Below are 27238 nucleotides of genomic sequence, written 5' to 3' on the forward strand. Positions count from 1 at the left end.
ATTACATTTACCGGTTGAAGAGAAACTTAATGGGAAATACGAGTATAAAATACAAAGAAGTAAATAAATGTGAAATGTTTAGGTGAGAATGTAGTGTTTGCTTCTTCCCTGGTACGTCACTAAGACCACAATAACTTCTCACAGTATTTTGAAATTTTAATTGTACATCGTATTTTATGTAAGCACGTTCGGTCATAGTAGCAATAGGTAAAGCAAAACTCAAGGTGACAATGAAAAATATGTTAGTCGTTTCGGAAAATATATTCTTTCAGAAAAGTTAGCTTGTACGACAGGCAGAGATTATGGACTACCCCAGTAGTCACGGTTATTATCAATGACAACGCCGTATACAAATTATCCACTTAATAAGAACTTTAAAATATATGAAACGGTATTTATAATAAGATAATGTGAAAAGGGAATCTCTTATTTGCGAACATAAGTTAACTTCGTAAAATATAGTTATGAAGGTGGGCATCCATGATTCCCTTTCGCCTATGATAGTTAAAAGTATCTTTCATATAAAAATTTCCCACAAAGAAAAGTTATAACTTGAAATCAGCACGCAATGTCAGAAATTTATAACGATGTTTCATTCGTTCTTGTTCGATTAATATGTGTTGGGAAAAAGGAATGTTGGCTTGAGAAATAATACATATAATGATTACGAGGGACGATCAATAAACAAGGCCTTAGATTTTTTTTTTTTTTTTTTTTTTTTTTTTTTTTTTTTTTGTGAGTGTTCGAATTTCGTGACATTGTCAGTCACTATTTCTTTCACATGTACAATTCTTCTACATAGTCTCTATAACAGTCTATTGCCTTAGGGCAGCGACGTGTAAGAACATGTATTTCTTTGTTGGTAAAATGTCTTGTACGTTGCTCATAGCCATGTTACTTTACCTGCCCTCTCATCATCTTCAAAGTGTGTCCCACGCAGATAATACTTGCGTGGAGCAAACAGGTCGAAGTCCGTGGACGCTGGATCTGTATTATAGGGTGGATGAGGCGATGATGTCCAACCCAATTTTGCGATGTGCTCCTGCGCCTTCTGAGGGTTGTGTGTGGCCGTGTACTGTAGTGGTGACGCAATATTTGTCTTGGATTCTTGTCAAACCGAACACATCAGCAACAGTTCTTGAGTTTCATAAGAGTCTTCACATATGCCTCTGAATTAATAGTTCACCAGTTTGGTAACACATATGCGAGAATGATGCCATCACTATCCCAAAATACTGTCATCATGTCTCTGTTATCACAGGGAGCTCCGCTGAATTCCTTCTTTTCTGCTGGCTACGGGTGGTGCCACACTAGTGATTGCCTTTTTGTTTCTGGCTCAAAGTGAAGCATCCAGGTTTCAGAAAGTTGACAGGAAGCCCTCTCCATTAGCCTCAAACTACACTAGCAGTTCAGATGACATGGTTTGTCTATGCATCTTGTGATCTGTTGCAAGCACTCGTGAAACCCGTCTTGAGCACTCCTTTGAATATCCAGTGCTTACCGATAGCTGTAGAGGAAATTATCGAGCTGTAACACGCCAGTCTGCACGAATAATGGAATCGGCACGAATCACCATGTCGGGAGCAGTGTGACAGTGCGCTCCGAAAATGGTCGATTATGGAAATAAGTTTCTGCACCTCCTGACGCTCTAACTCTCTTACCCATCACCCAACAGTGCTCCTAGCAACTGAATCATTATCATACACTGCACACGGACATTTATGGATGTTAATCACAGTTTCTTTTCCCGGAACCAATAATTGAATAAAAGCACGTTGCGTAGACGCCATTTTGATAGTTCACTACGGCTCCGCCATCTGTAGGAATACTTCGGTATTTCGCACACGTGCAGAAGAAACGTTAAAAATTAAGCACCTAGAAGGCAGTCTCCCTAAAAACTGGATGTCTCAAAGCACAACAGCAAATAAGAAGGTATTTGCTCTTATTTTTAGCCGAAATTATAAAATTTAACACCAGGTGCTTCAGCCAAACTTTCTGTTCGGCATTCGGCACCCGCGGTATCCAATGGCTGCAGACCTTACGGTATCCTAACTTGTGCTGGATATTGTGTTGCACGCTACCGAATCTGATGTCGAGATACTTCACTAGCGCACGAATGGTTATGCGCTAGTCCGCCCTAATCCGAATGTCAACCGCCCGCTTGTTCCCTACCAGGTCGACCGGCGTCTTGGGACAAGCACGGAAATTGGCGCACTATTCCATAACGGTGGTTCTGACAGACATGCTGCCCCATACAGATTCTTCTTTCTCCGATGGATGTCTAATTCCTTTCCTTCATGTCGGTGCTTATATACCAGTATTGCATATACGCTGCAGCAACGCCCTTAAATGGGAAAGTTTTGATCGCCCCCTTATTTCTGTATATGATCGTTTTCTTGTTCACATACTCAAAATAAAGAGATCTGCAGTGATCTCATCTTCCCCAGGAGCTTTATTATTCTTCAAGATATTGCTGATGCTTTTCACCTCTTCTACAGCTGGTGGTTCTGAATCAGGATTTCGTCCTTTCTCATTGTAGCTGACTGTCTCAGGCGGCGCTTCACAATTTGTAAGCGTATTGTCATATCGCTGACTTAGTTGTGGAGTATCTTTGCGGGCAGCCGCGTCTGTCGAGTCGAGCACGGGACACGGAACTGTTGTGTTGTGTAGTGTTTAGCTCTGCGTATGAGAGGCATTGTTAGTGCGGAAGTTGAAGTGTTGCTACAAGTGCTGTTACAGTAAAGTGATAAAATAAGCAAATGATTCAGAGGAAAGTGCGTCAAGAAGTAATTTAAAAATGTGCAGTGCTGCTGATAATGTATTTGTGTATCGTCTTGCCGCGTGTCGTACCGTACTGTATCAATCATCCGCGCCGTGTTCGGTCTCCCAGAATGAACTAATGTAATAATAAAAAAAAATTGTTACCACAAACGAGTGCAGTCAAGTGTCAGTGCCTTGTAGCGCGCGTGAGAACGCTTGTTCGATCATCGCGTCTCCGCATTATCAACAAACAGCCGCGCCGCGACGGTTACGCTCAAGCTCGTAGAAGTGAGATCTGAGAACTGAAAAATTAACTTTACGAACTGTGTTATATCATTACTAGCGTCAAGGAGGACTATTACCAGATATCTGTATGTGTGACGAGCGTAAGAACCTTCGTTCGATCATTCGGCTTCCACAACATCAACAATCACCCGCGTCGTGTCCGTTACACGTACGCTCGTCTGAGTGATATTGTGGACAGATATCATCAAGCTTGTTAATTGGGATAAACATTTACTACTTAGAATGTAAACAGTGCAACTTGCTACTTTCTTTAATCGCCTCAGAATATTGTTGTTCATACCAGAGGTAGAACAGTTTTGTATTCTGACGGTGAGTGGCTCCCCTAAACCCGCCTGTATATTTCGATAGATAATTTCAGGCAAGCAAGCGGCAGTGTCGAGCAGAACAGTACGACCCGACCGCCACGGGATTATCAGGTACGCGGTGTGGATAGGGCGCACGGTCACGAAACGACAACCAGTTTAAAGGTACCCCACCCTTTTGTACTCCCGGGCGTGTTACAAATTCAAGAGCTCTTCAAAGAGCTAACTAAGACCTCACTCTTTTCCATGCCTCCGCTTACTACCTTTCCCTCTTCGTTAATAAAGCTGAGGTTTGAGGGTCACATCTACTTAAGTCCGTCTAGGAAGCTCTATAAAAGTTTCGTGCATTGTTCTTTCGGAAGTCCTCTTTTATTTGACTTAAAGGTTCCTTCTCATATTTTTTCTTGAGACCTCTGATAGTTTTGGCAGAGATTTGTTGGAGCATTACTTATTGTACGACCCTCCTATACCTGAGACAATGTAATTATTTCAGTACAATGTGCGCATGGAGACAGTGATGTTAGCTTGAAACACGTTATGACCAGCTGAGCAGTCCCGAAGCATGCGGTCGATGTGGCGAGTCTGTTGCTGCTGTGTTTTTCCCGTGCAGAGGGCGAGCCGCAACAGCCGGAGCAGCTGGGGGCGGCGGAGGCGGCGCGCTGTAGAATTTATGCCGCGGAGGAGAAGTGGGGAATCTTGGGACGCGGCCGACAATGGCGGAATACAAATCGGGGCAGCGAGCAGCGAGTTGCGCCGTAATTGGCTTAGCACCCCCGCGCCCCCGGGGGGCTGCGCTGCTGCCCGCGCCGCCCCCGGCCTCCTTTCTAACCGAGTTACGGCCTATCACCATTTGTAAGATACATGCGGCCGCCTTTTCTTTCCCCTGCCTCCCGCGCTTCCTTGCCGCCTCCTCTTCCAGCAGAGCGCCACCACGAAACGCGAGCTGGCGCTGGAGATATTGTTCCTCCTGGAAGCCGGAGTACGGAGCACCGCTGTTGTTCCCCGTCTGACAACACGGAGACGCCCCTCTGAGCGGCGGAACAGCCCACAACGCTGCCGGCGCCATTTCACGTAACACTGAGAATGACGAATAAAAATACGTCACGGTGCTCACATTCCCCGAGTCTCAGACATAACGTAATGGAACAGGACTGTAAGGTGGCAATGTCGTAATCACTGTCCAGCTACTTCTACAGGATGTCTTTCCCTGATTACATAAATTGATAACTCAGGCTGGAAGTAAGAAAAGAAATATGAAACTGGTGTCTAATTGTTTACAAACTATCAAAGTTTTTTTTCACACGTCAGTAAACTTCCACATGAGCACCCTTGGTAGCACATAGCACATCTAGGCGATATTCAATTTCCGTCCACACACACATTAGCCGACATCACTGGAGGGGTCGATTCAACGACTGTGGTTATCCGTTGCCGCAGGGCTTCAAGATCTGGTACATGTGTTCGGTAGACCTCGTCCTTGACATAACCCCATAAAAAGAAGTCTAATGGGGTTATATCAGGAGAGCGTGGAGGCCAAACCGTCGGCCCATCACGACCAATCCATCGCCCAGGAAAGGTCATATCGAGATACGCACGGACGTCCAAACTCCAATGAGGTGGTGCACCGTCTTGCTTAAACAAGACATCGGGGTGGTACTGAAGCAGCTGAGGAACAACATACAGTTCCAACATGTCCAGATACACTGTAGATGTGATGGTAGCCTCAGCGAAGAAGAATGACCCGATACTTCGATAGTGCAATAGCGCGCACCAAACATTCACCTTTGGACTGCCTCTGGTGCACTCCATGACCTCGCCAGGGGGTTGTGAACCCCAAATGCGCACATTATGGCGAATCACTACCCCACTGACAAAAAAGGTCGCTTCGTCGGAAAAAACAATTCGTCTGAGATAACAATCATCGTCCTCAATACGTGATAGCATATCGACGTGTACTGTCGTTGGGCAACAAGGCCTGAGAGAGCTTTTTGGCATCTGTAATTCACGCGAGGCCCTGCGCACCGATTTCTTCGGACTTCGCAGAAAAGACTGCCTTACAGTTTCCACCCTGTCTGTTGAGGTTCTTGGTCGACCAGACCTCGGAAGGTCAGCAACCGATCCTGTGTTCTTTAACTTCTCATACCAGGCTTTAATGCTCTTGACATCAGGTGGATTCCTTCCAAATGTTGTCTGGAAGTTTCTCTGCGCTGTGGTTGGTGATCGTGTCTCATGGTACCACAGGACACACTGTGCCTTCTTCTGATTGGTTAACATGGCTTCTTGGGCACTGCACCTCATCCACTACTTATGTACTGCGAAACTAAAACAGAAAAAAAACTTTGATAGTTGTGAACAATTCGACACAAGTTTCATATTTGTATCTTACTTCTAGCCTGTGTTATCAATTTATGTAATCAGGGAAAGTCTTTTCGGACACCCTGTATTTTGAGCATTCCACTTAAACATATTTTCCATAAATTGTCTAATGCATTGATGACATGAAACATATTTACCATTGCCCACGGCGAGATTGAACGCTGCCTGTTGGCTTTTGTCCGCAGCTCGTGGTCGTGGGGTAGCGTTCTCGCTTCCCACGCCCGAGTTCCCGGGTTCGATTCCCGGCGGGGTCAGGGATTTTCTCTGCCTCGTGATGACTGGGTGTTGTGTGATGTACTTAGGTTAATTAGGTTCAAGTAGTTCTAAGTTCTAGGGGACTGATAACCATAGCTGTTAAGTCCCATAGTGCTCAGAGCCATTTGAACCAACCTGTTGGGTTTGCAACATGGGAAGGGGCGTTCAATAAGTAATGCTTGTTTTTTGAAATCAGGTTGGTTTTATTCAGGATTCCAATATAACACACAGGGTGTTCATAAATGAATATCGGGGTTTTAACGGTTTATAATATTTATTACATTAAACTTACAGTTATAAATGATATGTCAAATGAAGGAGCAACTCAAACAGTTTTGTTTGGCACCATTGCGCATGCGCAGCAGGCAATGTTTCTCCCGCAATCCGCTAGACAGCGGTAGTGGCGAAGATGGCGACTAATGAACAGAAAACGTTTTGTGTTTTGCAGTTTGCAGAGACCAAATCCGTAGTTACTGTGCAACGTGCATTCCGGCTGAAATTCGGTTGTGATCCTCCAAGTGATAATAACATTCATAGATGGTATCATCAATTTGAAGATACTGGCTGCCTTTGTAAAGAGAAGAGCACAGGACGACCAAGAATTTGTGAAGAGACTGTTGAGCGAGTGAGAGAGTCATTTACTCATAGCCCAAAGAAATCAGTCCAGAAGGCTAGTCGTGAATTACAAGTTCCCGTGTCGACTGTTTGGAAAGTATGAAGAAAACACGTACAACTACGTTCTTCCCATTTACAGTTATTACAGGCTCTACAGCCGGCAGACCATGGATTACGTGCCAACTTCACAAACGAAATGTTGTTTCACGATGATGAAGATTTTCTGGATCATGTTGTCATCAGAGATGAATCGACCTTTCACCTTAGTGGACATGTTAACACTCACGATGTGCGCATCTGGGGCTCCGAAAATACTCACTAAGTGGTACAAATGCAACGAGATCCCCCTAAAGTGTTTTTGTGCCATATCCCAGAGAAAAGTTAATGAGTCTTTCTGTTTTGCTGAACCTACTGTAACTGGCACTTCTTACCTTGATACACTAGAGCAATAGCTCTTCCGTCAGTTGGAAGGAGATGAGCCAGAGAACTTCATTTTCCAGCAAGATGGTGCGCCACCTCATTGGCATAGCGAAGTACGCAATTGGTTGAACCTCACTGTACCCAAGTGCTGGATAGGCCGCAAGGGGCCTAATGACAGGGCTTGTTTTGCATTGGCCTCCACGTTCACCTGACCCAACGCCATGCGATTTTTTCCTTTGGGGTTTCATCAAGGATCGTGTGTACGTGCCTCCGCTACTAGCAGACCTCCCTGAATTAAGAAACTGGATTGAAGCAGTTGTTTCTACAATCACTTAAGACACACTTATCAACGTTTGGGAAGAACTCGGCTATAGGCTTGATATGTGCCGTGCGACAAATGGTGCTCACATTCAACATTTATAAGGTTCTTGGTAAAACTGTTTGAGTTGCTCTTTCATTTGACATATCATTTATAACTGTAAGTTTAATATAATAAATATTATAAAGCGTAAAAACCCTGATATTCATTTATAAACACCCTGTATTATTCTCCGCTCTTTTGGCTACAAAATCGTATTTTTCAACATAATTTCCATTCAATGTGACTGCCTAACGTCGTCTTACTAGGAAGGGCTGTATGGCCACATGGCACCACTCTGTTGGTCTACGTCGCAGCCAACGTCTTGTTGGATCAAAACCTCATCATCGTCCACATACTGCTTCCAGCAGAGTGCATCCATCATTGGCTCAAACCTGTTGCTCTTTACGGTATTACGTTAGGCAACGATGAACGCAGCTGGTGGACGAGTGTGTGAGCACTACCAACAGAGACGTGAAGTTGTGCAGCGAGGTGTTTGATTGTGATCCGTCGATCACGTCGAATGAGAGTGTCCACACGTTCCAACACTGCCAGTCACATCTGTGTGCGGCCGGTCACACGCATGAGATAGGACAGCTTTGGGCGACCTTATTCTGATGATGACTCACGCCTCACCCAACGACTCATAGTGAATTTTTTCACTGCCATGTCTCCGTAGATATTCTGCAAGCACCTAACAACGTCTGCGATGCTCTGGTTTTCTGCCAAACGAATCTCAATGACAGCTCTCTGCTTGGAACGCACCGCCGTTACAGACGAGCGGCTGAAGAAGGAATATTCCATGATGTCCCACAACAAATTCCACAATTTTCCGAAAAAAGTGTTGCATTACTTATTGAACGCCCCTCGAGTAGAGACGAATGGGGAATCGTTCTAGTGACAATGCGAGCGGCATGTGGCGAAATTCATTACATTACCGACTCTGGCCGAGGGCATATGTTATGGATCGGTGCCTTCGACCGAGCATCTCAAAGAAGCCGAAGCTGGACGTCTGCTCGCGTGCTACTGTCGTGAACATCTGTGGATGGTGCTTGAAGGATGGTGAACCCACAAGTAGGTGAAAATGTTTTTTTTAAAAAACAACAACATATTTTCCTTAAGGAGACACTGACTGACTTATTATGAAGTTCTATTTATACATAACACAACTGCACATTCATAACGGTTTCGGCCTACAGTAATTATTTTCAGGTGCTATGGGCGGTATTCGGTGATCAGATTTTCACGTGTTGGCAATTCATGCATCGAACATCGACACATCACAGAACATGAAGGTCAGAGTATTGCCTTCTCTGTGTGAAACATACCAGTTAGGAATGTTGCACGGATTACCCACTAAATCAAATTAATTTTGGTCCCCAGTAGCGTACACTTCATGCAATTTGACGGACTCGCAAAATGCTAGCCAAACTATTTCACGACTTGCTGGACACAGACTGCGATATACAGGGTTTGGACAAAAATAAGGAAACACCAAAAACACAACACATTATCATACTCGATAGGGTGTAACAAACCCATCGGCATTCAAAACAACTTCCAGTCTGCTCTGAATGGACAAATACAAGTCCTGTGTGGTTTTCAAGGGAATCTTACACAATCCTTCCACAAACTAGTGGCAAACTCAGGTAACGATGATGAAAGTGGATAGCGACTATGCACCAATTTCTCCAGACTTGAATACAAAGATTCAATAACATGGAGATCTTGGAACCGTGGTGGTCCTGGGGGATGCGACAATTCATCCTGGTGCTTACAAAACCAGTTCTGAACGATGCGAGGTGTGTGAACACGGGCCGTGTCGTTTTGGAACACAGCATTACCAGTGGCAAAGAAACATTTCTACATCTACATCTACGTGATTACTCTGCTATTTACAATAAAGTGCCTGGCATAGGGTTCAATGCTGTCTCTCTATCGTTCCACTCTCGAACGGTACGCGGGGGAAACGAGAACTTAAATTTTTCTGTGCGACCCCAGTTTCTCTTATTTTATAGTGATGATCATTTCTACCTATGTCGGTGGCTGCCAACTCAATGTTTTCGCAATCGGAGGAGGAAACTGGTGATTGAAATTTCATGAGAAGACCCCGTCGCAACGAAAATCGCCTTTGTTTTAATGATTGCCACTCCAATTCACGTATCGTGTCTGTGACACTATCTCCCCTATTTCGAGATAATACAAAACAAGTTCCCCTTCTTTGCACTTTTTCGATATCATCCGTCAGTCCCACCTGATGCGGATTCCACAAGGCACAGCAATACTCCAGAATACGGCGGACAAGCGTGGTGTAAGCAGTCACTTTAGTAGACCTGTTGCACCTTCTAAGTGTTCTACCAATGAATCGCAGTCTTTGGTTTGCTCTACCCACAATATTATCTATGTGATCGTTCCAATTTAGGTTATTTGTAATTGTAATCCCTAAGTATTTAGTTGAATTTACAGCCCTCAGATTTGTGTGACTTATCGCGTATTCAAAATTTAGCTGATTTCTTTTAGTACTCATGTGAATAACTTCACACTTTTCCTTATTCAGGATTAACTGCCACTTTTCACACCATACAGATATCTTATCTAAATCATTTTGAAAGTCGTTTTGGTCATCTGATGACTTTACAACGCGGTAAATGACAGCATCATCTGCAAACAATCTAAGACGGCTACTGAGATTGTCTCCTATGTCGTTAATATAGATCAGAAACAATAGAGTGCCTATAACACTTCCTTCGGGAACGCCGGATATTACTTCTGTTCTACTCGATGACTTTCCGTCTATTACTACGAACTGTGACCCTTCTGACAGGAAATCACGATTCTAGTCGTACAACTGAAGCGATAATCCGTAGGCAAGCAGTTTGGTTAGAAGACGCTTGTGAGGAACTGTGTCGAAAGCCTTCTGGAAATCTAGAAATATGGAATCAATTTGACATCCCCTGTGGATAGCTCTTATTACTTCATGAGGATAAAGAGCTAGTTGTGTTTCACAAGTATGTTATTTTCTGAATCCGTGCTGACTATATGTCATAAATCGTTTTCTTCGAAGTACTTCATAATGTTCGAATACAGTATATGTTCTAAAACCCAACTGCAAATCGAAGTTAGTTGCGTCATAGAATGGACCTGATCAGCCAAAATGGACAAATAACCCTTGGCTGTAATGTGAAATGGCCGACTAACCTTGGTCCAATGGAATACCACGATATGGCTATCCATATCGTCACATCTCCATTAACGCCGGCCCTGTTTCACTCTTGGGACATGAACTCGTGTAGCAACGCTCGTCCGACGAAATGACTTTTTTCTGTTGCTCCGTAGTCCGCGTACTATAGTTTCGGCAGCACGTCTGCTTTCCCTGTATGCGGTATAAATCTTCGATATGATGGCTCTTGAACCACCAAACACTTCGGAACCCTTGGCTACGGAAGTACCCAACATACGAGAACCAACAGTTTTCCCCCGTTCGAACTCACTTAGCTCCAACACAATGCACTCAGCATTACTTCCAATACTGTTCTGATCCGATTTGATACTTGCAACGTATTGACATCACTGCAAAAATGTCTTTCGTGGACTGTAACAACAGCGTAACTTACAGACTTGGCTAGCATCCATATTTTCGTCCATTCCCTGTATTTTCGCCAAGAAGCAGCGAAACTGCAGTTTAGTGGTACGAGCAAATGAATCTCGACTCCAGAGTGGCTGCCTAGGCGCTCTGCCACTGTTTACCGATCCAACCAGACGTCCTGGAGGAGCGCAGCGTGTCAAATGGGGTATGATGGCTTCATTGCGATGCTCTTCATCGTTCTTTGGTTTGTCCTGTGAACAATGTCACCCCCTCAATTGTACGTAATGTATCTATTTTACCGTCTCCTTCGGTTATTAAATTTTCGATTTTATCGTTTGTGAAGTAAGTTTGAACCCACATGTTCTTTTGTGCGCCTTAGGTAACACGTGTTTTCACACAGTTGGTCCTCAGATCAGCCTGGGTTTTACTCTGCTAATCTTAAAAGTAAAGTTCGCTTGTCAAACGTAAGAAATACAATTACAGCGCGAGAGATAAAAACGAGTTTTGATTTTGTTTTCCTTGCAAGATGGGGACAGGCCATTTCTAATAACATGCTCCGATGCAATAAAAAGCACTAGTAAGAACTTCCGTAAGTCTGCAACAGCAATTGTGCATACCGCGTACACAATTCGCAAGCCACTGCATTGTGCGTATTTGAGGAAACCAACGACGTTAGTGGTTACGCCACCTATACAGGTGGTGATGGTGACCGGGCCAAATATCTCACGAAATAAGCATCAAACGAAAAAACTACAAAGACGGAAACTCGTCTAGCTTGAAGGGTGAAACCAGATGGCGCTGAGGTTGAGCCGCTAGATGGCGCTACCATAGGTCAAACGGATATCAACAGCGTTTTTTTTTTTTTTTAAATAGGAACCCCCATTTTTTATTACGTATTCGTGTAGTACGTAAACAACTATGAATGTTTTAGTTGGACCACTTTTTTCGCTTTGTGATAAATGCCGCTGTAATAGTCACAAACGTATAAGTACGTGGTATCTCGTAACATTCTGCCAGTCCGGAAGGTATTTGCCTCGTGATACATAACCCGTGTTAAAACAGACCGTTTACCAAATGCGAAAAAGGTCGATATCGTGTTGATGTATGGCTACTGTGATCAAAATGCCCAACGGGTGTGTGCTATGTGTGCTGCTCGGTATCCTGGACGACATCATCCAAGTGTCCTGACCGTTCGCCGGATAGTTACGTTATTTAAGGAAACAGGAATTGTTCAGCCATATGTGAAACGTCATCCACTACCCGCAACAAATGATGATACCGAAGTACGTGTTTTAGCTGCTGTCGTGGCTAATCCGCACATCAGTGCCAGACAAACTGCGCGAGAATCGGGAATCTCAAAAACGTCCGTGTTGAGAATGCTACATCAACATCGATTGCACCGGTACCATATTTCTATGCACCAGGAATTGCATGGCGACGACTTTGAACATCGTGTACAGTTCTGCCACTGGGCACAAGAGAAATTACGGGAGGATGACAGATTTTTTGCACGCATTCCATTTAGCGACGAAGTGTCATTCACCAACAGCGGTATAGTAAACCGGCATAATATGCACTATTGGGCAACGGAAAATCCACGATGGCTCCGACAAGTGGAACATCAGTGAACTTGGTGGGTTAATGTATGGTGCGGCATTATGAGAGGAAAGATAATTGGCCCTCATTTTATCGATGGCAATCTAAATGGTGCAATGTATGCTGATTTCCTACGTAATGTTCTAACGATGTTACTACCAGAAGTTTCACTGCATGACAGAATGGCGATGTACTTCCAACATGATGGATGTTCGGCACATAGCTCGCGTGCGGTTGAAGCGGTATTGAATAGCATATTTCATGACAGGTGGATTGGTCGTCGAGGCACCATACCATGGCCGCACGTTCACCGGATCTGACGTCCCCGGATTTCTTTCTGTGGGGAAAGTTGAAGGATATTTGCTATCGTGATTCACCGACAACGCCAGACAACATGCGCAGCGCATTGTCAATGCATGTGCGAACATTTCGGAAGGCGAACTACTCGCTGTTGAGAGGAATGTCGTTACACGTATTGCCAAATGCATTGAGGTTGACGGACATCATTTTGAGCATTTATTGCATTAATGTGGTATTTACAGGTAATCACGTTGTAAAAGCATGCGTTCTCAGAAATGATAAGTTCACAAAGGTACATGTATCACATTGGAACAACCGAAATAAAATGTTCAAACGTACCTACGTTCTGTATTTTAATTTAAAAAACCTATCTGTTATCAACCGTTCGTCTAAAATTTTAAGCCATATGTTTGTGACTGTTACAGCGTCATCTATCACAAAGCGAAAAAAGTGGTCCAACTAAAACATTCGTAGTTGTTTACGTACTACACGAATATGTAATAAAAAATGGGGGTTCCTATTTAATAAAAACGCAGTTGATATCCGTTTCACCTATGGCAGCGCCATCTAGCGGGCCAACCATAGCGCCGTCTGGTTTCCCCCTTCAAGCTAGACAAGTTTCGTTCTTTGTAGTTTTTCTTTTGTCGCTTATTTCGTTAGATATTTTGCCCGGTCACGATCAATGGACCACCCTGTATAAAAGTACATCTATTTGTAATCTCAAAAATATTCTCTTTCTGCTTCCCACTCCCAAATAAACCATTTACCACTCTATGAAGGTTTGATCTACACCGAGTTCTTCTAAAGAAACTCAGTTTATAGCAACGTTATACTCAATGAGTAAATTATCCTCCTCTTAGTTATGGTCACGTTTTTTTTTTATACTACCTCTATTGTGGTTCTTAGCGTCGCTTGTTTTCCCTTCCACAATTCTTTCTGTGGCTCTAAATTGCACGGCTGTTCGCATCCATTATCGCAAGCCCACAATTAGTTGAGAGCTGAACGCATAGTTTCATTACAAGAAGCCTTTTAACGCTTGGCAACGCTAAAATAAAAAGATGTAATTGCTGCGGGTACAACGTGTTGACTTCAGCGTTATCAGAAAGAAGTAACAGCAATCTCCGAGCTCTTCAGTACAGTGATTCCCCACCATCTGTCGTAATTGTGCGCTTGTGTCTCTGGGCTGTGAATCAAGTATTGCGCAGACCCCACCCCTTTTCTCAGCTGAGGTCAGCAGCTAGCTCCTGATCCGAAGGTCAAACGCTCTCAGTGGAAATGTCATGCGAACAAATCATTCATACGCCTGCCAACCGGAAAACAACCTGCAGTTCGTGTCAGTTACATAGTGGTAGTGCAATGTTTATAGCTAGTTATCCCTGTATGTTAATTCTTAATTAGAACTATTTCTCGGGTAAGCTTCTCTTTTAAGGCGACCACGCACGTAGCTGCAAATTTGGCAAGCATGTATGATCAAGCACTTTGTGCAAGCGTGCTTCACCGTCTATTGCAGAACTTTGTTCAACCATTAGGACCCTTCCACTATTTGAGGCGTGATCGATTTTCAGTTATGCATGTTTATTAGAGATATACTCATACACAAATTTCTTAGTCTCTTCAACTTGCCGTCAGTCTTTCAGGTGGAGTTTGAGATACAGATTACTGTTCAATTATCGATTATTGAATCAATTTCGATAACGACACTTAGTAATAGTCTATTTGACTCTAATCTAAATTGATATCACATAAATTCTGTTTTTTATCTATAAGACATATTCATAATTACAGCACAATTTGGCTGATTGTTTACTGGCTATTGCTTGTATCATACTGATATTGTATTTTAGGATTTCTATACGAAATCGATATTTCCAATGTTGTAACCACTTACATTTATCACTCCATTTTATGTAACTATGTAAAGAAGGTTTATAGCAACTAAGGATAATGATAGGGTAATAGGTTTCATTTGAGGATATGTTTATTTGGCTAATTTTAAAACTGTGCCATGTATTAATGAATGAATTTGTGGCGCAATATTAAAATTCAATTAAACAATCGTTTTCAAAAGTAACGTGCATTCAGCTAATGCTAGAGGACAAAAGGTTATGTTTTACACGCACGACTGTAACCCAAAGCCATCTGATGAATTAATGCGATATTAGTAAAATATTAATCATTATATCAAATTTTCCATAACCTCGGAAATATTGTAGGCTAGCAACATCTAAGACTACTTTTGGTTTCCGTTATAAAATACCTTTAAGAAAAGGCACTTTACACATCATTTTGGAGTCGTTTTAAATTTCGTAAATATTTGCTAAGATGGCAGTACGACTTGCGGGAAGATTATTGGAAACAAATGTGTTCACTACCACATTAATGTACGTCCCCACTAAGTTAATATACAAATGAAAAACGATTTGAATTAAAACTAATGTAAATTAAAATATTGCTAGCCGTCAGGCAGCTGAAGTCTACTTTGAAGTACATATTTATAGTTAGATTTTGAGACCTCACATCCTTAACCTGCTGGGGAGAAGCATGCCTGTAAGCGGATTTCTGAGAGGCCCCAAAAGGCAGTTCAGAGTGAGGCAGCTTGGGATAGGTCGTGTACACTTACAGTACTTTTATTTCTATGAGTATCTTCCAAACGTAGGTTGGCAACAGTGAGGAAACATGGCCAAAGGGGCTGTTGTTGCCGTGAATTGCATCGTGAACAGTTTGGATGTAACAAATGTTGTAACATGCAGATATGTTTTGATTTACTGATCGATTCATGGAACATAGCGCGTAGAGTAAATGGACCCTTGGACCAAAATTCTGCAAAAGACTGCAACCAGTTTACTTCATCGTTAGTTTTGATGAAATCCATAAGATGGATTCGTGGCGTCAGTGAATGGGGGCTCAGAATTAAATTTATAATCGACCTAAAGCCTAGAAAATTAACACATTACAATTTCTTTCATGATTAGATCTTGCATTTTAATCAGTGGTTCTAATAAAGGTAGGACGATCAACTATGTTTTTCCGTTGGTGCTGAAACATTTCAACCAATTATGTGGATAGTTCCTCAACTCACAGAGTGGCGTAAAATGAGAAAAAGTTTATCGTTCCATTAACTAATGCTTACGTAACACAACGAATGAATCGTAGTAACCCAAGCTACAAGTATTCGAAGCAGAAACTGACGCTTGTAGAAATATATTTGGATTTGGCGAGGGCGAATTGTTCAGGTCTGCGCATGCATCCTAGTCGAGCTTTGAGTTTGTGTGTTACCGCCTTTAAGGTGTAGGAATTGTGCACTGGGACTTCTACTCGCATTCGCGCTTGCACGTTAGTGAAACACGTGGTATAGATTAAAATAACAACACGTTTGCTTGCACCCCATTGGCGGATTTGATGGCATAGAGAAAGACATATCTCATTACCTTCTAATGGAGTGTGGCTTTTTTCATGGCTTCCAGTTGCCTTGGTAAGACACAGCAGAGGCCCTTGATAAGTTGATGAAATGCGTTGCACATGAATTTCTCACTTCCAGCCTTGCCTCTCAATCCTTCTAAAAAAAACCTTAACGTTACTCCCAACATCACCACTGCTGAAGCCCAGGCTATCCGTGATCTGAAGGCTGACCGATCCATCGTCATTCTTCCGGCGGACAAGGGTTCCACAACCGTGGTACTTGATTGTCAGGAGTATGTGGCTGAGGGACTACGATTCCTGATGTCCAGGCGGAGCTTCAAGGAATCCTCAGAACCTTAAGCCCCTTACAAAACCTTTCACCTGACTCCATCAACCTCCTGACCCCACCCACTCCCCGAACCCCTACCTTCTACCTACTTCCTAAAATTCACAAACCTAATCATCCCGGCCACCCCATTGTAGCTGGTTACCAAGCCCCCACAGAACGTATCTCTGCCTTTGTAGATCAACACCAACCCATAACATGCAGTCTCCCATCCTTGATCAAAGACACCAACCACTTTCTCGAACGCCTGGAATCCTTACCCAATCTGTTACCCCGGAAACCATCCTTGTAACTATTGATGCCACTTCCTTATACACAAATATTCTGCACGTCCAGGGCCTCGCTGCGATGGAGCACTTCCTTTCACGCCGATCACCTGCCACCCTACCAAAAACCTCTTTCCTCATTACCTTAGCCAGCTTCATCCTGACTCACAACTTCTTCACTTTCGAAGGCCAGACATACCAACAATTAAAGGGACCCCCTCGTACGCCAACCTATTTATGGGTCGCTTAGAGGAAGCCTTCTTGGTTACCCAGGCCTGCCAACCCAAAGTTTGGTACAGATTTATTGATGACATCTTCATGATCTGGACTCACAGTGAAGAAGAACTCCAGAGTTTCCTCTCCAACCTCAAATCCTTTGGTTCCATCAGATTCACCTGGTCCTACTCCAAATCCCATTCCACTTTCCTTGACGTTGACCTCCATCTGTCCAATGGCCAGCTTCACACATCCGTCCACATCAAACCCACCAACAAGCAACAATACCTCCATTATGACAGCTGCCACCCATTCTACATCAAACAGTCCCTTCCCTACAGCCTAGGTCTTCGTGGCAAACGAATCTGCTCCAGTCCGGAATCCCTGAACCATTACACCAACAACCTGAAAACAGCTTTCACATCCCGTAACTACCCTCCCGACCTGGTACAGAAGCAAATTACCAGAGCCACATCCTCATCCCCTCAATCCCAGAACCTCCCACAGAAGAACCCCAAAAGTGCCCCACGTGACAGGATACTTTCCGGGACTAGATCAGACTCTGAATGTGGCTCTCCAACAGGGATACGACTTCCTCAAATCCTGCCATGAAATGAGATCCATCCTTCATGAAATCCTCCCCACCCCACCAAGAGTGTCTTTCCGCCGTCGACCTAACCTTCGTAACCTCTTGGTTCATCCCTATGAAATCCCCAAACCACCTTCCCTACCCTCTGGCTCCTACCCTTATAACTGCCCCCGGTGTAAAACCTGTCCCATGCACCCTCCCACCACCATCTACTCCAGTCCTGCAACCCGGAAGGTGTACGTGATCAAAGGCAGAGCCACGTGTGAAAGCACCCACGTGATTTACCAACTGACCTGCCTACACTGTGAAGCTTTCCATGTGGGAATGACCAGCAACAAACTGTCCATTCGCATGAATGGACACAGGCAGACAGTGTTTGTTGGTAATGAAGACCACCCTGTGGCTAAACATGCTTTGGTGCACAGCCAGCACATCTTGGCACAGTGTTACACCGTCCGGGTTATCTGGATACTTCCCACTAACACCAACCTGTCAGGACTCCGGAGATGGGAACTTGCCCTTCCGTATATCCTCTCTTCCCGTTACCCACCAGGCCTCAATCTCCGCTAATTTGAAGTTGCCGCCGCTCATACCTCACCTGTCATTCAACAACATCTTTGCCTCTGTACTTCCGCCTCGACTGACATCTCTGCCCAAACTCTTTGCCTTTACAAATGTCTGCTTGTGTCTGTATATGTGCGGATGGATATGTGTGTGTGTGCGAGTGTATACCTGTCCTCTTTCCCCCTAAGGCAAGTCTTTCCGCTCCTGGGATTGGAATGACTCTCCCTAAAAACCCACATCCTTTCGTCTTTCCCTCTCCTTCCCTCTTTCCTGATGAAGCAACCCTTGGTTGCGAAAGCTTGAATTTTGTGTGTGTGTGTGTGTTCGTGTTTGTTTGTGTGACTATCCATGCCAACACTTTCGTTTGGTAAGTTACATCATCTTTGTTTATATATATATATATATATATATATATATATATATATATATATATATATATATATATATATATATCGGTGTTATTTTTCTACACGATATATCGACATCGAAATAGGAATATCGAGGGCCGATATTTTTATTTTACTTTATAGCTTTTTTCGCAATTTTCGGTAAATATTTGAAATTGTTCTTTTGGAATTGTAGTACAACATAATTTTACTTTCACTGTGTGAAGGAGTTTTACTACTTTCTGAGCTTCCATTACGTCCAGTCTTTCTCTTTGACTTTGTGAAGCAAGTATAGGTGGCACAAAGAAGAAATTTGTGGTGTCACCGCCAGACACCACACTTGCTAGGTGGTAGCCTTTAAATCGGCCGTGGTCCGTTAGTATACGTCAGACCCGCGTGTCGCCACTGTCAGTGATTGCAGACCGAGCGCCACCACACGGCATGTCTAAAGAGACTTCCTAACACTCGCCCCAGTTGTACAGCAGACTTGCTAGCGATGATATACTGACAAATACGCTCTCATTTGCCGAGACGATAGTTAGCATAGCCTTCAGCTACGTCATTTGCTACGACCTATATTGAGATTGTTATTAATGTACCGTCAAGAGCGATGTACACCAATTATGGATTAAAGTTAAGTATTACATCAACTACGTACTTTATTTGCTACTATTAATTCCCTTAACTGTTCCAGACCTCACGCCAGTCTGCGTGAGCTAAACGCGTGCCTTTCGGCTACCTCCGAGTGGCTTGGCTGTCTTGCCAAGTCACTACAAAATTCAGTTACACTGGTGAGAGGAGTGGGGGGGAGGGGGGGGGGGTTGCCGATGTGTAGAAATGGCACACCAGTTGCGTTAAAACAATTTTTAACGCAACTAGTGTGCTATTTCTTCACATCAGAATTCTTCAAAAAAGTTACTGTAAATGATGAACAAAAATCTAAATGACAAGATCGGTGTGTTGGAGGCATGTCAGGAGAAACGTTGATGTAATCAGCGCTCGGCGCTGCCAACAGAAACTGCAACGTTTCACTTCACCATACAGTTTTCACACTAGGACTCTCGGTCGTTGGCATTGGCAGAAATGAAAAAAAAGGGGAAGACGACATGAAGTAATCCGGACAAGTTAGATATATATGACGAAACCGAATGACGGACCGTTTTATCGTGTCACTTACATGCAGTTACTATTGTTAGAAAAGTGGCTATCGGCGATCGTCAATGTGCATCGTTTTCCTTTCAGCTCTTGGTCTGTGGGGTATATGCCGACTGCTACCTTGTTGATGTACAGAATATCTAACAATAAATCAGTACTTAAATATGTAGCTCTAAAACCTGGATTTTTTTGCAGTGTGCAGCCAATATTTTAATTGCCCGGTACGTCGATATTTATTCCGTCGATACATAGATGCTTTTTCGGTAAATCGAGGACCGATAATGATATATCTTTAACGTCGATATATCGGATTCCAGATGTTTTAAAATATATCAACAGTCCTAGCGTTAGGCGCGGTCACGCAACTGCGAACAATGTGTATTTGTATACGTAGGAATATTCTCATCTCGTGTAACTATACTGCGTAATATTCTGTCATTTTGTCAGTCACTCGCCCCCACTTCAGACTTTGTACACACGTTGCTAACCAATGCGAAGAGACTATTCTAAACCAGTAGCAAACTAATGAATTGTAATACAGATTTCTGTACGGCTTCAGTGGGAAGTTTTGCTTATGATCCGTTGTTCTTACACGGCTTAAGGCACGTTGCCATTCGTCACATTGTCTGTCCCCGGTAGCTGAGTGGCCTCGATCCACCGATCAATGTGGCACCTATTTCTCCATTATTGTACGACGTCGCCAATTGTTTCATAGAACTCAGCTACGTTCGGGCCGATCTTCCAGTCACCCGTCCTCCCCGTACAAAAGATTATTATCGTTTGTTTATGCTGTCCAACCCTTGCGACCCCATGGTGCTACAGCATCCTGACATTAACTGGCGCACGGTTTGGGGCTGTGTGCATGCACCCTTTTTACCGTCGTCTGTGTCTGCACTCTGGTATGTTTTAGTCTATGGAAAATTCCCGACTAATAGTCGACTTTATCGCATAGGACTGGCCACCTCCCCACTCTGCCCTGACTGTCAGCTCGAAGACACCGACGAACACCGTCTTACGTGCCCCCTGAAACAAAACGTATGGCTCCTCATCCAACGAATCGTGGGCTTTTACCTCCGTGCCCCGCCAACGACGGTAACCCCGGATTTCCTGTTGTTTCCCCAGACATTCCACTACCCTCTTGCTAAGCACCATACCCTAATCTGGTTTCGAGGACAGGCTTTAGAATACCTCTTTCAGAGTGGTCCGCATACAGTACTTGACTTCTGGTACAAAGTTGTGACCGCGCATAGCACCCTCACCCGAAAACCATCTTACCGACAAACTTTTGCCGGTTATCTCCGCAGCGTCTTCCTTGACCCACTCAAAGTTGGGGTGTACCATGCCTACCTGTCACATGATGCAACACCCTTATCCACGTTCTCATGCAGCGACCAAAAAAAAAAAAAACGAAGAAGACAGAATATGTTATATTTTGTTGTATTTAATGTTTTTCTTTTTATTTTTTTTAACTAACAGTCATTTGTATATGTTTAAATGGTACCTTGAAGAACTCTTGCATAGTGAATAAAGAGGATATGTTATATTTTGTTGTATTTAATGTTATTCTAATAATTTGTTTACCTAACACTTATTTGTATATGTTTAACTGGTACCTTGGAGAACTGTTATATATATATATATATATATATATATACTCTCCGATTGTTCAATAAAGATTAAAAAAAAAAGTGGTTAGCGCGACAGAATGTCAGTCCTAAGGGCCCGGGTTCGATTCCCGGCTGGGTCGGAGATTTTTCTCCGTTCAGGGGCTGGATGTTGTGTTGTCCTAATCATCATCCTCATACCATCTCTATCGACGTGAAAGTCGCCACAGTGGCGTCAAATCGAAAGACTTAAACCAGGCGAACGGTCTACCCGGCGGGAGGCCCTAGTCACACGACATTCATTCATTCATTCGTCACATTGGCAGCAGCATTCATTTTTCCCTCTCTAAGTCAAGCTTGGAAAATGGTCAGTTGGCTTGGAGAGAAAGTGAAGTCTGGGCAGTTGCTGCCCGGCACTCATCTCGCCCGGACTGGTACCCACTTGCTGTTCTTGGGAGATGTAAGTTTCGCTCAAGCTGTAGCACATCTTGTATGCCCAATTTGTCATATTTAATATGTGTCTTGTTTATCTCGAATTGTGAGGTGGTCAGATGTGGAAGTCGTGTTCACTTTTCTTCTTGCACTCTTCCATTTGGTTGCAAATCCCACAGTGGTTAGCATCATTTCATTTTACTGCATTTTTTAAAAACTTTTTTCTGTATTATTATGGTGAATTATTCACTTGAATAGAAAAAAATGGAACTAGACATCTGAATTTTGACTTGCCATTTGAGATCACGAAATTCCCACAACTTCCCTACAATTCGGTAGGCCTTAAAAAATAAATATAACCGGGTGCATTTATAGGGTGCTGCTTCATTGTGACCAGCTTCTATTGTTTTTAACTGCCAAAGCACTAAATAAGATAAGACACGCAAAGATGATAGTAAGCGTCTGATGTTACATGGTTTATAGCAGAATTGATTTGTGCTCGAGCTGTTGAGCTTAATGTCGACCTCTTCCAGGTCTGCTGTCGCGACATTATTCACTTAAATTGTGTTACGCAACCCGTGAAGGAACAATTGCATACTTCACGTTTGCTTTTCGCACATACATAAGAATAGCTAATTCTCTGTGGTTGTTTGAGTGGAGATAGTCCCATACAGCTCCCTTCACTTTGTGACAAACGTTAAATGCTCGTGACGAGATACACAAACACACGTGAAACAGGTTATTTTCAGGGAATATTTAAGAGGAAGCGTCCCAGTGGAAAAGAGGAGGAACGCAAACACCTATCACCTTAAAGTCTCGCCGGACATGGATGTGTGAGATGTCCTTAGGTTAGTTAGGTTTAAGTAGTCCTAACTCTAGCAGACTGATGACCTCAGACGTTACGCCCCATAATGCTTAGACCCATTTGAACCATTTTAAAGTTGCTCGTCGGGCGGATAAAATATCTCCTGTAACCCACATAGAGAAGGTACAGGAGTGGTGAGACAAAGGACTCAATTCAGGTGGAACAGGGTTCAAATCCTCGTCCTGCGAAGCAGATTCTAGCTTTCTGTGGTTTTTGTAAGTGGCAGGTTCCGTCAAGGCATTTGTGACACGGAAACGTGTCATGCAGTAATGCGTGCGTTAAAAGACTATATTCGGGTAATAAATGTATAAACACCTATAAATATTTACTTATACTTTCGATCATAACATTACATTAATTACATTTTTAAGGCATAATCCTTCTTAGTTGTACGGTGCCGTTCCCTGCATTTTCTGAGCGACAAATCATACTATCCATTGTTAACACTTCTGTATTTGTACTCATATGCCTAACACCCCACAATGCCGCCAATGATTTATACATTTCGATGCTCTCTAATAAGAACGCACTCAATTTTCAACAAAACAACAACGATCAGCAAACACAAAGATATCCAGAGACTATATCGAGGGAAAGATAGGCAAGAGTATTGTCAGTACTGGCAAGAAACGGCACAACATTTTGAGACAATGCAACATATTTCAGAAGTTTTTGATGTGCTAAATACACTCCTGGAAATGGAAAAAAGAACACATTGACACCGGTGTGTCAGACCCACCATACTTGCTCCGGACACTGCGAGAGGGCTGTACAAGCAATGATCACAAGCACGGCACAGCGGACACACCAGGAACCGCGGTGTTGGCCGTCGAATGGCGCTAGCTGCGCAGCATTTGTGCACCGCCGCCGTCAGTGTCAGCCAGTTTGCCGTAGCATACGGAGCTCCATCGCAGTCTTTAACACTGGTAGCATGCCGCGACAGCGTGGACGTGAACCGTATGTGCAGTTCACGGACTTTGAGCGAGGGCGTATAGTGGGCATGCGGGAGGCCGGGTGGACGTACCGCCGAATTGCTCAACACGTGGGGCGTGAGGTCTCCACAGTATATCGATGTTGTCGCCAGTGGTCGGCGGAAGGTGCACGTGCCCGTCGACCTGGGACCGGACCGCAGCGACGCACGGATGCACGCCAAGACCGTAGGATCCTACGCAGTGCCGTAGGGGACCGCACCGCCACTTCCCAGCAAATTAGGGACACTGTTGCTCCTGGGGTATCGGCGAGGACCATTCGCAACCGTCTCCATGAAGCTGGGCTACGGTCCCGCACACCGTTAGGCCGTCTTCCGCTCACGCCCCAACATCGTGCAGCCCGCCTCCAGTGGTGTCGCGACAGGCGTGAATGGAGGGACGAATGGAGACGTGTCGTCTTCAGCGATGAGAGTCGCTTCTGCCTTGGTGCCAATGATGGTCGCATGCGTGTTTGGCGCCGTGCAGGTGAGCGCCACAATCAGGACTGCATACGACCGAGGCACACAGGGCCAACACCCGGCATCATAGTGTGGGGAGCGATCTCCTACACTGGCCGTACACCACTGGTGATCGTCGAGGGGACACTGAATAGTGCACGGTACATCCAAACCGTCATCGAATCCATCGTTCTACCATTCCTAGACCGGCAAGGGAACTTGCTGTTCCAACAGGACAATGCACGTCCGCATGTATCCCGTGCCACCCAACGTGCTCTAGAAGGTGTAAGTCAACTACCCTGGCCAGCAAGATCTCCGGATCTGTCCCCCATTGAGCATGTTTGGGACTGGATGAAGCGTCGTCTCACGCGGTCTGCACGTCCAGCACGAACGCTGGTCCAACTGAGACGCCAGGTGGAAATGGCATGGCAAGCCGTTCCACAGGACTACATCCAGCATCTCTACGATCGTCTCCATGGGAGAATAGCAGCCTGCATTGCTGCGAAAGGTGGATATACACTGCACTTGTGCCGAAATTGTGCATGCTCTGTTGCCTGTGTCTATGTGCCTGTGGTTCTGTCAGTGTGATCATGCGATGTATCTGACCCCAGGAATGTGTCAATAAAGTTTCCCCTTCCTGGGACAATGAATTCACGGTGTTCTTATTTCAATTTCCAGGAGTGTATTAATGTGCAACTTTCAGTCTCTCCACTGCACATTTAATACTATTGCGCATCCTGAAATATTGGCCGTCTAGGTGCCGCTTTTGTATAAAAGTAGTCCGTATTGTTAACAGTGGATACTGATTTCACCCGCCCGCTGCTGTTCTGGATTATTCCTGAGCAACATTAATAGTCTACAACAATAATTAAATAAATAAATAAAGTGCTCAATAAGTAAATGCTGTCATGAACAAAGGAATCTTACAAGGTTCGTGAGACAAAAGATATGGTGGTCAGATTACTTGAACATGGCAGAAGCTGGACACAATACAAACCTTGATTAAGTTTCAGCTCCAAATTTGAAAAATCCTGTTAATGGTGCAAAATTTGGTGTTTTACACACGGCTAAAAAGGCAGAATGACGAACACTGTTGGAAATATTAGAAACCAGTAAATCATGTGGAAAGTTTAGTCTTAAGTGAACAACCACAGTTTTCTGGGAAAGGGGAGGGGAGGAGGCAAGATACTTGCGTTATTCAATTATTCATTGTAATATTTATATGTTGCGTAACTTCATTTAGGATTAAAACCAAATTTTGGACAAGAATAAGACCAAGACTTGTCGTCTAGAGCCTTCCAGGTATCTGACGGCTGCCTAGTTAAGAGCCAGTGTCTGGGTTCGAAACCCTGTCCGAACTAGAATTTTGATCTGTCAGAGGGTTTCGTATTGGAGTAGTTAAAATCTCATTAATTTCCCTGAAGGGGTCACTAGAGATCAACTTCTGATTCTTAGTTGAACAGAGAAGCTGCTTGATCTCGTTTCTGAGGAGATGATTAGAAACCCATGTCTAGCGATTCAGATTTAGGTTTCTAAGAATGCTGCAGATGCTTCCACCGAAAAGAATATGCCAGGTTTCTTAACCTACCCTCCACCTACGTCTATAGTCCGCAAGTCACCATATGCTGTGCGAAGGATGGTACTGCAGGGACCACCCCTTTCCTGTTCCACTCGTGAATGGTACCTAGGAAAAACGACCGTCCGCAAACTCCGTATGTTCTTCAATGTGTACGATTTTCTTATCGTGGTCATTTCACAAGACGTATGTGGAAGCAATACTGAAGCCGGTTCCGTTTCGCATTGTTGTACTTAGCTGTAAGTCTTCTAATTTATTTCTTGGGATTTTCGTGATTCTTTTCTTGTCTTGTCGTACTTAGCAGTAAGTCTTTTAATTTATTTCTTGGGATTTTCGTGATTCTTTTCTTACTAGTAGTGTCGCCCGGTACAGCGATCTTGATGCGTCACTTAAGCAACACAGTTAGTTATGGCATATTGTTTTAATAGTTTTTAATACGTACTGCGTGTGATGCGTTCCTAACGCACTCTTTATTCACACGCTGTATAACGGACTGCGTCGATTATTTAAGACGGCCAGCGTTAAGATTCAGTTAAATAATTTTATGATGCTAAACTCTCTAATCTTTCCTGATATGCAAAGACCGGAAATGTGATTTAATTAATTATCAGAAAAATTTCCGGTTAGCACGCGTAAAATTTGACCAGAGATTTTGTTATCTGCGTCGTACTGAACTTTAAAGTTATCATACGACTGTCACTGTCAATATGTTTGGGGTTCGTGGCAAACTGTTCACACCAAAAAATTGTGATTAAAATCACTTTTTTAACTCTCACATCCCATATAGTTGAAAGTCACTTCTAATGAATTCTCCTTCAATAAACAGTTAACGAATATTTCACTCTCTCTCCATAGTTTCAACTTTGACAAGTAATAATTTCGTAGGATGAAATTAGCGCCCACTTGTCGCAAGGATATCTGTGGTTGAAGAACGTACACTGCTTAAAATAAGCTTTGTCGTATTTTCAATACTTCCTTTACACATCACAGATAAGTAGAACTTTTACTGCAGTCTCAGTTAAAACGCCAGAAATCAAATCAATATTCATATATTAGCAACAACAGCGAGCAATAACTGCAGCAAGCGAGAAAAAGAAGTGAGCTAGCAATGTCGTGTACGAAGCAATCTAGACATAACATTCTTTCATTCCTTTGCTTAGCAATTTTAGAGAGTACTTTCTATTTAAATACTACTGAACTTAAATATTTCAGTTTATTACTAAGAAAATAATAAAGGCAGTTTAAATTGCGTCGCCCATAACTGATGAAAAGGCGAGAGTAGCTTCAATTCGTTGCTCGACTCGTCTTGTAACGCACGCTCTCCGAATTTCAACAAACAACTTCATGACCCGCAGCTTGTCCCGTGTAGCATCTGCCACGGTGTAGTGTATCGCGAGTAGACATCGAGATCTGCGATGTTCGTAATTTTTGTCCGCGCTCGCGTAAATATCCAAAGGCACTGTGAGCGCAAAATTCAAAATCTTTGTCACCATTCCATTTAGCTCGCTGCCCTACGGATAACATTGTACGTGCAACGTGA

The sequence above is a fragment of the Schistocerca serialis genome, chromosome 4 (genome assembly GCF_023864345.2).
Source record: "Schistocerca serialis cubense isolate TAMUIC-IGC-003099 chromosome 4, iqSchSeri2.2, whole genome shotgun sequence".
Classification (NCBI taxonomy): domain Eukaryota; kingdom Metazoa; phylum Arthropoda; class Insecta; order Orthoptera; family Acrididae; genus Schistocerca; species Schistocerca serialis.